At 37.3% G+C, this 12,270-nt stretch overlaps 1 pseudogene; it reads left to right on the plus strand.

Moving 5' to 3' along the window:
* LOC147603226 (drimenol cyclase drtB-like) overlaps positions 1 to 12,049 on the plus strand; it is a 32,035-nt pseudogene extending 19,986 nt beyond the window's left edge.
* The last annotated feature ends 221 nt before the right edge of the window (positions 12,050 to 12,270 follow it).

Here is a 12,270-nt window from a genome sequence, read left to right on the forward strand (position 1 = left end):
CATTAATTTGACCTCAAGCATAGATTAATCTTGGATTAAGGAAAAGCTTCATTTGGATTGCGAATGAGTCATGAGTATGACCATTTCTTGAGGGAGAGAGAGAAATTACATAAAAACCATTAGAATTAAGCATAAATAAAAATTTATGTAATTCTTTACTATCATTAATCAATTAACTTCAATAGCATTCATCAAATTATGTAATTCTTCACTACCATTCATCAATTAACTTCAATAGCATTCAAAATCCATTCCAATTAAGCTTCTCAAGCTTGAGAGGGGTTGAGAAGAGAGAAGCATTCAGAAATTATAGAAAAGATCAAAATTCACCATTTACCTTACAAATTGCTTTATTCTTTGTTCACGGTAGAGGCCCCCAACCAATCAATTGGTTAAGTATGTTGATGGAGCCACCAATGGGGATTGAAGAAAGAGGGAAGCTCCAATTTCTTTAATTTGGAGAGATTTTAGAGAATAGTAGAAATTAGCATTATTTCAGCATAACTCTAGTATAGTAAAATTCTTCTATTTTTTTCAAAGGACTCATGCTCTATTTATAGGAGAGGGAAGCTCTAACCAAAGCTAACTGAATTCTAGAATTTTCCAAATAACACCATATTGGAGAATATGAGAATTTCTCACAAGTTTGGGACACGTGGTCAAAAGTTTGGATTAACCATAACTTGAACACCACTAATCCAAAATGAGCGCTTTATAGCTCTTTAGATTCCATTTTTCAAGTGCTTTCCAACGATGGGTCATATGATAGGGTTTTGAGAAACTTACAAACATGTTATCCATGTCCCCCTTTGTTAAGTATTCAAAAATGGGAATTGGGAAATTCCCAAATTCACTAATATGGTGTTAAATTCAGTTTGGTTGAATTTGGACTAGATTTGGATCTAGTTTGGTTCCTTTTTGATTTGGTTTGGTTCTATTTTGATTTGGTTTGATTCAAGAGAGAGGAGAGATAAAAATATCACATTATTTTTGAGTTTAAAACTCATTCAAGCATGTGAAATATGCACCTCCTTTAATGGACTCCCCTTCCTTACATATGTGAAAAAATGGAATTATTATATCCAAAATATCTCATATTTTTAATATTGCTCATAGTTTTTTACTAATAAACCTTGTACATTTTCAACTCTTCATCTTATGTGAGAATTTACTCATTTTTGGATACCCAAAATATCTCATATTTTTGATATTACTCATAGTTTCTTACTTATAAACCTTGTACATAGTCAACTCTTCATCGTATGTGAGCATTTACTCATTTTTGGGTATCTTCTTTTACTACAAATTGGATTTATCTCCTCCCTACACATGGAATGATGCTATTGGCCCATAGGAACCTTAATTGGACCATAATCCAAAAATTTCTGAAAATCTAGACCCTTAGGCTAAGGTCCTTTATACCCATTTCCAATAAATTCCAATTGCACATTGGAAAGTTCTTTTTGAATTTTTGTTTAAGGGGAATTAATTTTAATAATATGAGAAATTTTTCTATCTAAAAATATTCAAAATTTGATTATTCTCTCTCTAGAATTTTTTCTCTCCCTCTGTCAAAATAGGCAGAGACAAGATATTTTATATTTCTGAAGAGGGAATTGATTACAGGGGAATATGCTGGACATTTTGAGAGACTGGGGAGGAATCTTACATTCTCTCCCACTTAAAAAACGCGAGATGTCCTCATCTCGCAAACTTAGGATAATTTCGCGAGATGCACGAACTTGAGACTTAGAGAAAGATTTAATTAAGATTAACCACCAAATAAAAAGTCTCAAAGAGAGTAAGGGTCAATACAAGAACAAGATCTCAACTTTATTCATTCTTGGAACATATACAGTAAAGATAGAAGAACTCTTTACACTTCCATAAGCCCGTCCATCATATGGTCACAAAAGCAGCACTCACAAGCTGCGCACGTATAAGGTAACTCATCTATGGGAATAATTCTGTTGGTTATTGCCGCACCTATCTCAGTGGTATGAGGTGATCTAACAAAAGGACCTCTGAGAGGCAAGCCAAAAATGGGGTAAAGGCATATCTTCTGATGAGGAAGAAAACACGCTAGTAAGAAGACCCGCTCAGAAACCCCAAGATGTCTTGATCTCATGACGTAGTAGTATCGGGAACACAAACCCAAGGCTTCAATAACCATGGCCAAGCGGACATTGTTACGAAAGTGCTGCTGACCCCAGGGTGTTACCCTAGTTATATCTTGATAGGTCCGCCATTTGGTTTGAGCTACAGAAGTTCCCAAGTGAGGAAAAAGTGAGCGCTCATACTGTTCTATAAAATCCTTCTTCACAGACTCGCTTGCATCTTGAAGGTGAGAAATCATCATGGATAAAACTAATTCCTGTTGCCAAGCCATGAAGGAGATTAAGAAGAAGGGAGATCGATGGAAGTAAGATTACTGTGAGCGACAAGTAAAAGTTACGACTTATATAAAGGAAGGAGCTAGCATAACTTAGAAGCCAACGATATCTTACCATTGAAGTTTTACCGTCTTTCCATGATTTGGGTTTGGCACATTTTTCTATAGAAGGCATTAAGAACTTTGAGATGAAGAGACAATATCTGGGGGATAACTACTTATACTCCCCTAGAGATAAAGAAATTCTTTTGGTCCGTATTCAAATGAAGACTATAACTGCTTCTTTGAATTCTCTGATTGTCCTCTTCTTATCTGTATATTGTCTCTGTCGATCCTGGGCAGCGTTTATATCTTTATGAATTGCCTACATCTGTTGCTCTAAGTCGCCAAGCATTTGACTGGTTATCTCGACCCTAATCAATGGGTCGGACCTAGTTAATGGAGTTAAGCAATCTTGTCCGAGAGCGGACCCTGATTAGATTGGTATGAAGTGATTTGCTAAAATCATTATCATCATTCTAGTTATGAATATCATCACAGGAACTCGTCCCAATCATCCACATTGTGGTTTCGCTCAGTTTATTACATTTCAACTCATTTTCAGGGGTCATCATTTTTCAATCAGAATCCCAATCAACTTATCAGTTCCAAACAGAATTAAAAATCATATCAACCACATTCGAATTCATCAACTGGATAGCATTAATGCTTATAATTTCAAGTCTTAGATTTACTCGTATATATTGTTGGTAAAGAGCTGCAGTTATACCCTCGGTATATACGATTAGTCATGATACTTGGAATTATAAGGTAAATACTATCATGTCTAAGTCTCAAGCAAGTCAGGGTTCCATATAATTGCGGTACTTCCATTTGAAGACCCAATTACTAATTTACGAAATTAGTTTGAATATCAATTTGTATGAATTAAATCACACAATTATAACCTTTTTGTGCTACTTGATAAGTTCTTGACATATTTGGCTTTTCAGTTGATCTTTATTAGCCAATTCGCTCTGATACCAACTGTGAGATCCCTGTCTCCACCGCGCAACAGATTCGGGGTACTAGCAGTGGAAGTAGCATATCTTGCGCGGGGCAGAGTCCCACACTCGGGGCCTCGTCTCCACGGATATCTAGACAAAAGACTAATACGTCGATTTTTCCAAAACCGAACCCAGAAAAACTTCCTTTATTCGAAAAGCACGGGAAATTCCACCAGGATAACTTTTTACTCTAACGTAGTCAAGACCATTACTGATCAAACTGATCCGACTGCACCTTTAAAGGTACTTGGTTAGTCAAGGACGAAACTTGCACTTGGATCATTGGGATCAACGCTTTTTTCCCCATCAAGAGGCATAGCCGTTGATTCCTATCCATAGAACAATTACTATCCGGGATTTACTTCATCTATCGTAATAGCAAAAATTGAGTCTTGATTTACGGATCCATCAGTCCAGCCTAACCCCATCCACAGTCCCATGGGTTAGCCAACCTCCCAACCACTGTAGTGATGGGATCCAATTAGGAATTTGGTTAGGTTTTGTCCCGAATACCAGGGAAAAGAGTTCCCAGGCCCCCTAGCTGGAAGTTCATGCAAACATAAAACTAGTCACACCACTGACACACCCAATATGAAATTGCCTTTTTCTCAGCATCAACTAACTTTCAAACAATCCTTTAATGAAACCATTATGTCACTGATGACAATCCTCAAAGTCTCTGGTTGAATCCTTATTTCCCATCATTCATTCATCGGTGTAATTATGGCATCATTGGCAACCAGAACGCTCACCACCTGTTCACTCATCAGGGGCCTTTTCCATAGTTCCTAGCTCATAGTAACCGGCAATATATTCATATAACAGAATGGAATCTCCGTGGAAGATCAGCAAGATCAACCCACAGATCCATATAAAAGAGCCATGGACTCGTCTGTTGAGAACCAGCAAGGTCAATCAACGAGATCCATGCCCGGTTTCAGAAAACAATTCTTATTCTTTATTCCAATATCTTCCACGACGCAAGTGTGGGTATCTTCGACGATCCAGAGCCCGAGCACCGTATGGTCAGCACCCTCTAGGATCCTTCGCAGGTGACCTAGCGCTTCACTCATAGGCCGCTTCCTTGGTCCCTCATCCACCGTATTGGAAGCTCACCATTTAAATCGAACCGAGGCTGGTCAAGACCTCGGTCGACCTTGCTATGCGAGACGTCCTCCATTGACTCTCTGTCAGGCAGTTGCAACTTTAACAGTTAGGTCTTCATGACCTTAATCCACAAGACGATCAAAATGCTTCCCCAGCATTCTTGACATAAAACAGTCATTTACAAACAGTCACAAAATACAGTTTCTATAACGAACTCTCGTCTTTCCACATTATCCACTCTCGGACCACATTACTTATTCCACATTCCATTCAATATAAACTCATTCTCATCCATTCACTCATATAGACTACACATTATTTCACATACACCTTCACATTCATTATTTCACATACACCTTCACATTCATTATTCTACATACATATCCATGTTCGTACGTCCACATCATACTTCCAATTTCACATTCATACATATGCATCTACATGCATACATCCACATCCACATTCATACATCCATACTTCCATTTCCATTTCCACACATCCACATTCACATTCATACATCCACATTCACATGCATACATCCATTTTCACATTCTCATTTGTACATCCACATTCACATACATACATCCACATCCGTATCTAGATCCAAACATCCACATCCGTATCTAGATCCATACATCCACATTCACATACATACATCCACATCCGTATCTAGATCCATACATCGACATCCACATCTTCGTTCACATTCACATCCATACATCCACGTCTACATACATACATCCATTTTCACATCCTCATTCATACATCCACATCCACATACATACATACACATCTGTATCTACACCCATACATCCACATCCACATCCACATTCACCTTCATACATACACATCTACATGCATACATCCACATCCACATTCATACATCCACACTTCCATTTTCACATCCACACATCCATATTCACATTCATACATCCATATCTACATTCATACATCCATATTACATCCATTCTCGCCCTAACACATCCCATATACATCCTATCCCATCAGATACACTCTCTACCTCATCCCATACACATCTTAACACATCCTAACTCATCTTAACACATTCTATCACATCTCATACACCTCTTATCATATCCTATCACATCTCATACATATCTTATCACATCTTATCACATCTCATACACCTCTTGTCACATCTTATCACATTTCATATCTTTTTATAGAATACAAGAGAATTCTTATATTTGATATAAGATTTCTCTACACATTTATTTATGCATAAATTCCATTTAAGGAGACTAACATTTTCGAAATAAAAATCAATCTTTTATGCATCTTCCTATGCAAAAATTCATTTTAAATGAAAATGACACTTTTGAATTAAAATTCCATCTCTTATGCATAAACTCAATTTAGATGAGAATTGACACTTTTGAATTAAAAATCCATCTTTTATGCATCTTCCTATGCATAAATTCAATTTGGATGAGAATAACACTTTTGAATTGAAATTCCATTCTTTTATGCATCTTCCTATGCATAAATTTAATTTAGATGAGAATGACACTTTGAATTTAAAAATCAATCTTTTATGCATCTTCTTATGCATAAATTCAATTTGGTAAGAATTACACTTTTAGAATAAAAGAATTTCTCATATGCATTTAAGTTATGCATAAAATCCATTTATGATGAAAGTCACACTTTTAGTATAAAAAGAATATCTTTTATGCATACCTCTATACATGAAATCCAATATAAGAAAAGTAACACTTTTACAATAAAATAATCAACTTTTATGCATACCTCTATGCATGAAATTCAAATATGATAAAAGTCAAACTTTTAGAATAAAATAATCAACTTTTATGCATACCTCTATGCATGAAATCCAATTATGATAAAAGTCTCAATTTTATAATAAAATAATCAATTTTTATGCATACCTCTATGCATGAAATCCAAATATGATAAAAGTAACACTTTTATAATAAAATAATCAATTTTTATGCATACCTCTATGCATGAAATCCAAATATGATAAAAGTAACACTTTTATAATAAAATAATCAATTTTTATGCATACCTCTATGCATGAAATCCAAATATGATAAAAGAAAACTTTTTATATGAAAATAATAATTCTTTTATGCATACCTCTATGTATGAAATCCAAATATGATAAAAGAAAACTTTTTATATTAAAATAATAATTCTTTTATGCATACCTCTATGCATGAAATCCAAATATGATAAAAGTAACACTTTTACAATAAAATGATCATCAATTATGCATAACATAAAAATCAATTTCTCCATGGTTACAATAAAATTCTTTCAATTAGTCTAGGATGATAATTCCTAGAATATGGTAGGAAGTTCTCTTTTCATGCTTTGAATGAAATTATTTTATGTGTAATTTTTATAAAAATTTTGCCATAGCTCCGCCTACTATGACTGATAAATCTCAATTTATTTTGAAGGATAAAGCTTATCATCAAGGGAATGATTAGAATGATCCCTAATTGGATCATTAACCCAATAATGGATTGAATCATCAATATTCATGGAATACATAAACTAAAAGCATAGAAAAAAAACCATTAATTTGACCTCAAGCATAGATTAATCTTGGATTAAGGAAAAGCTTCATGAAAAGCTTCATTTGGATTGAGAATGGGTCATGAGTATGACCATTTCTTGAGGGAGAGAGAGAAATCACATAAAAACCATTAGAATTAAGTATAAATGGAAATTTATGTAATTCTTTACTATCATTAATCAATTAACTTCAATAGCATTCAACAAATTATGTAATTCTTCACTACCATTCATCAATTAACTTCAATAGCATTCAAAATCCATTCCAATTAAGCTTCTCAAGCTTGAGAGGGGTTGAGAAGAGAGAAGCATTGAGAAATTATAGAAAAGATCAAAATTCACCATTTACCTTACAAATTGCTTGATTCTTTGTTTATGGTAGAGGCTCCCAACCAATCAATTGGTTAAGTATGTTGATGGAGCCACCAATGGGGATTGAAGAAAGAGGGAAGCTCCAATTTCTTCAATTTGGAGAGAATTTTAGAGAATAGTAGAAATTAGCATTATTTCAGCATAACTCTAGTATAGTAAAATTCTTCTATTTTTTTCAAAGGACTCATGTTCTATTTATAGGAGAGGGAAGCTCTAACCAAAACTAACTGAATTCTAGAATTTTCTAAATTCAGTTTGGTTGAATTTGGACTAGATTTGGATCTAGTTTGGTTTCTTTTTGATTCGGTTTGGTTCTATTTTGATTTGGTTTGATTCAAGAGAGAGGAGAGATAAAAATATCACATTATTTTTGAGTTTAAAACTCATTCAAGCATGTGAAATATGCACCTCCTTTAATGGACTCCCCTTCCTTACATATGTGTAAAAATGGAATTATTATACCCAAAATATCTCATATTTTTAATATTGCTTATAGTTTTTTACTAATAAACCTTGTACATTTTTAACTCTTCATCTTATGTGAGAATTTACTCATTTTTGGATACCCAAAATATCTCATATTTTTGATATTACTCATAGTTTCTTACTTATAAACCTTGTACATAGTCAACTCTTCATCGTATGTGAGCATTTACTCATTTTTGGGTATCTTCTTTTACTACAACTTGGATTTATCTCCTCCCTACACATGGATTGATGCTATTGGCCCATAGGAACCTTAATTGGACCATAATCCAAAAATTTCTGAAAATCTAGACCCTTAGGCTAAGGTCCTTTATACCCATTTCCAATAAATTCCAATTGCACATTGGAAAGTTCTTTTTGAATTTCTGTTTCAGGGGAATTAATTTTAATAATATGAGAAATTTTTCTATCTAAAAATATTCAAAATCTGAATATTCTCTCTCTAGAATATTTTCTCTCTCTATGTCAAAATAGGCAGAGACAAGATCTTTTATATTTCTGAAGAGGAAATTGATTACAGGGAAATATGGTGGACATTTGAGAGACTGGGGAGGAATCTTACATTAAGATTGTCAATATTATTTTGGATTGAAATGCTGGCTGTTTATTTATGCCAAGTTTGGTGCTTTATTCAATGAAATTAAGTGCTTTAGGAGTATATATATGGCAAGCATGGTGTGTTTCTATATAGGTTGGTAAGTAAGGGACCATGGGGCCCATCATGGGCTTCAAATATAAGGCTTATCCCTACTTACCCTTCGAAGATGAGCGTTCCTTTTTTTTTCAATTGTTTGGAATTAGAAAGTAAGAAAAAAAACACACCGATCGCTTTCGCAAAACAATAAGGGCTTGAACCCGTGATCTTGGGACTCTAGAGCAACACCTCTCTCTATTTCACTGATTTGTGATCGACAAATAAGAATACTCTTGCTCGTCTCAGGGATGGGTCAAGCCACTAGTTAATACAATGCTCAAAAGATTGCTTGATAAACACACACTCTACTTCTATTCATCAAAGGTTTTGATATATATACAAGGAAATGTTTATAAGCTATTATGGAACAAATTGATTGAATTCTTGGTACTAACTCTAGTAAAGAGAGGAATAAGAGCTAACTACAATAATAAAAATTAACTATACGGTTAAATCAACTAATCTAACACCTACTTGAAGTTTGTTTCATGTGTGGTTAGGAAACTCACTCTTTAACAATTTGGAATCATGTATCCGTACTTACCTTCATGATGTAAATTGATTTATTTGAAATATAGTTATGATCTAGAGAGAGAGAGAGAGAGAGAGAGAGAGATAAAAATACTTGGATTTGCAAAAGGGGGAGCTAAAATCAGAGGATAATTTTCACCCAAGCCTCACCCTTCCACTCTTGGTTTTTTTTTCTATGATCATGCTTTGGCTGGCAATGGAATAAAGCAAAGTAAAGGTCCAAGGTAACATGTAAGTTGCCTTGGACCTTTACTTTGCTTTGGCTGGCAATGGAATAAAGCAAAGTAAAGGTTGGACCTTTTGGCTGGCGGTACTTGCTTTGGCAGTACCGCCAGCCAAAAGGTTGGACCTTTACTTTGCTTTGGCTGGCAATGGAATAAAGCAAAGTAAAGGTCCAACCTTTTGGTTGGCGGTACTGCTGTGGCTGGCAATGGAATAAAGCAAAGTAAAGGTCCAACCTTCTGGCAAACGGTACTGCCAAAGCAAAGTAAAGGTTGGACCTTTTGGCTGGCGGTACTGCCAAAGCAAAGTAAAGTTTACTTTGCTTTGAACTTTACTTTGCTTTGGCAGTACCGCCAGCCAAAAGCAAAGTAAAGCTCAAATTGCTTTGAACTTTACTTTGCTTTTGGCAGTACCGCCAGCCAAAAGCAAAGTAAAGCTCAAATTGCTTTGAGCTTTACTTTGCTTTTGGCTGGCGGTACTGCCAAAGCAAAGTAAAGTTCAAAGCAAAGTAATTTGAGCTTTACTTTGCTTTTGGCTGGCGGTACTGCCAAAGCAAAGTAAAGTTCAAAGCAAAGTAAACTTTACTTTGCTTTGGCAGTACCGCCAGCCAAAAGGTCCAACCTTTACTTTGAGCTTTACTTTGCTTTTGGCTGGCGGTACTGCCAAAGCAAAGTAAAGTTCAAAGCAAAGTAAACTTTACTTTGCTTTGGCAGTACCGCCAGCCAAAAGGTCCAACCTTTACTTTGCTTTGGCAGTACCGCCAGCCAAAAGGTGGGGTTATGGTTAATTTTGTATAGATATAGAGATATAGAGATAAACTTCGCTCTATTTCTAAATGTGAGGGAGGCTCCACACAAATTCTCTCTCTCTCTCTAGGATACAACCTTGTTTGTTAATGTGAGGGACTCTCCACACAAATTCTTTCCCGATGGAAGTTGAAAGCCCCCATCTCGCAGATGTACCGGCCTCTTTAAAACTGCCACAAGCTCAAAAAATTAAATTCTTTTGTCAAAAATTGTCTATTTTTGCACTTAATTATGAAAATAGAATTTTATTAATCACAAACTAATAACTGTTTCAACTTGCAGCCTAATTTTGGGAGCTCTGGATTTTGCAATGTGATTTTCGAGCCTGTCGGAGTATTACTACAGCCCGCCCTCATTGAGGATGCAAACGCTCCGCCAGAGAGGCTCCTCAAGCGCATGCTGCGCACGAGCGTCTGGTATAAATACCAGACGGGGAAAATCCTGTCAGACGAGGCTGTCCGGCAGCTGGCGTTGAAATACAACGCCGTGCAGGAGTCGGAAATCAGAAGGTGTCTGCTGGAAAGAGCGATGAAGCCTGTGCCGTCAATGCTGCAGCTTCTGGACATGCTGAAGGATAGTGGGTTAAGGCTTTTCTGCGCGTCCAACGCGTCCAAGGAGGAGCAGCGGCGGCTGCAGGACGAGTTTCCTGCCGTATTCTCCAAGTTCGAGGCCATATTCACATCCGCGGAGGAGGGTATGCGAAAACCTTCATTGGGTTTTTTCGAGCTGGTACTGGCCAAGGCAAGGATCAAGGCCGAGGAAACTTTCTTCGTCGACTGTGATTTTGAGAACGTACTGGCCGCCAAGTCGCTAGGGATGGGTGGTCATGTGGTGGGCACGAGAGACGATAGTGATGATGAGTCTCCCGGCCGAGACAGAGTGAGGCGGATCGTGTGCCAGTGTCGGGGTCGGCGCGCCACTCTCACGTGGGCGGGACGCTTTCTTCTCGACGCTGGAGCTGGGCACCCATCCCTGACCTCTGATGGCATCCGGATCCAAGATCACTTCGCCCAGTTCGTGATGGCCGACCTGCTCAACGACCCACGCTTTCTACCCATGGCCTCATCAAATTCATCAATATCAATAGGCCTGCTTCGGGGCGTTGCAGCACAGACTATTCTTCCGATGCGTGCACCTACAACGACATACCACACGATCTTGACACCACTTCCCTTGGCTTATCTGTACTCCATAAGTTTGGCAAGGTGGACCTTAACACCATTCACAGAGTCCTGGACCACATGCTTCAATTTGTGAGCAACGATAACATCCTGCAAGTCTACTTCGACCACGAACGGCCTCGCATAGACCCTATGGTGGCTACCAATGTGATTTTCCTTTTCCACCTTGCCAATCGAGCCAAAGATGCTGAGGACACTGAGAGCTTTGTCCATCGTGTACTGCTACACCGAGCTTATGTTGATGGAACCCTGTACTGCAACGCCTAGTGCACAAGTTTCAGGACCACTTTGGAAAGAGTGGCTTGAGGAGTCTACTGGCAGCTAGGTTGGAAGAGCGCAAAGGTATGGGTGGTGATGCTCTTGCACTTGCCATGCGCATAGTCGCGTGCACCATGTCTGGGGTTGAGGTTAATAGAAGAGATGAGGAACTACTTGTGCAACTCCAGAATCTTGATGGGTCGTGGGATGCTCATCGCTATTGGAGCAATGCGAAAAGCTGGATTGGGAATGAGGCGCTAACTACAGCTTACGCGTTCATTGCACTTCAAGGAGAGCTTGCAACTCATAGATCAGTTAAGGTCATGGATTATTCCAAGTTAGCAGAAGGGCGCATGTTTCTCAACAGATCACAAAACACTCATCTTTAAAGTTTTCAAACCTTTTCTAAAGAATTTGTAGATTTTTTGACCTTAAATATTGTGATGTATGTGTGAATTTGTCCCTAACTGTAGGTTGTAACCGTCTTGCTAATCAATAGATGGAGCCTCTTCCAAAGGAGGCCTTTTGTGTTCTTGCTAATCAATAGATGGAGCCTCTTCCAAAGGAGGCCTTTTGTGTTCTTGCTAAGGCATTTCACATTGGTGGAGAA

The sequence above is a fragment of the Cibotium barometz genome, chromosome 64 (genome assembly GCF_041138505.1).
Source record: "Cibotium barometz isolate CiBa-2024 chromosome 64, ASM4113850v1, whole genome shotgun sequence".
Taxonomy (NCBI): Eukaryota; Viridiplantae; Streptophyta; class Polypodiopsida; order Cyatheales; family Cibotiaceae; genus Cibotium; species Cibotium barometz.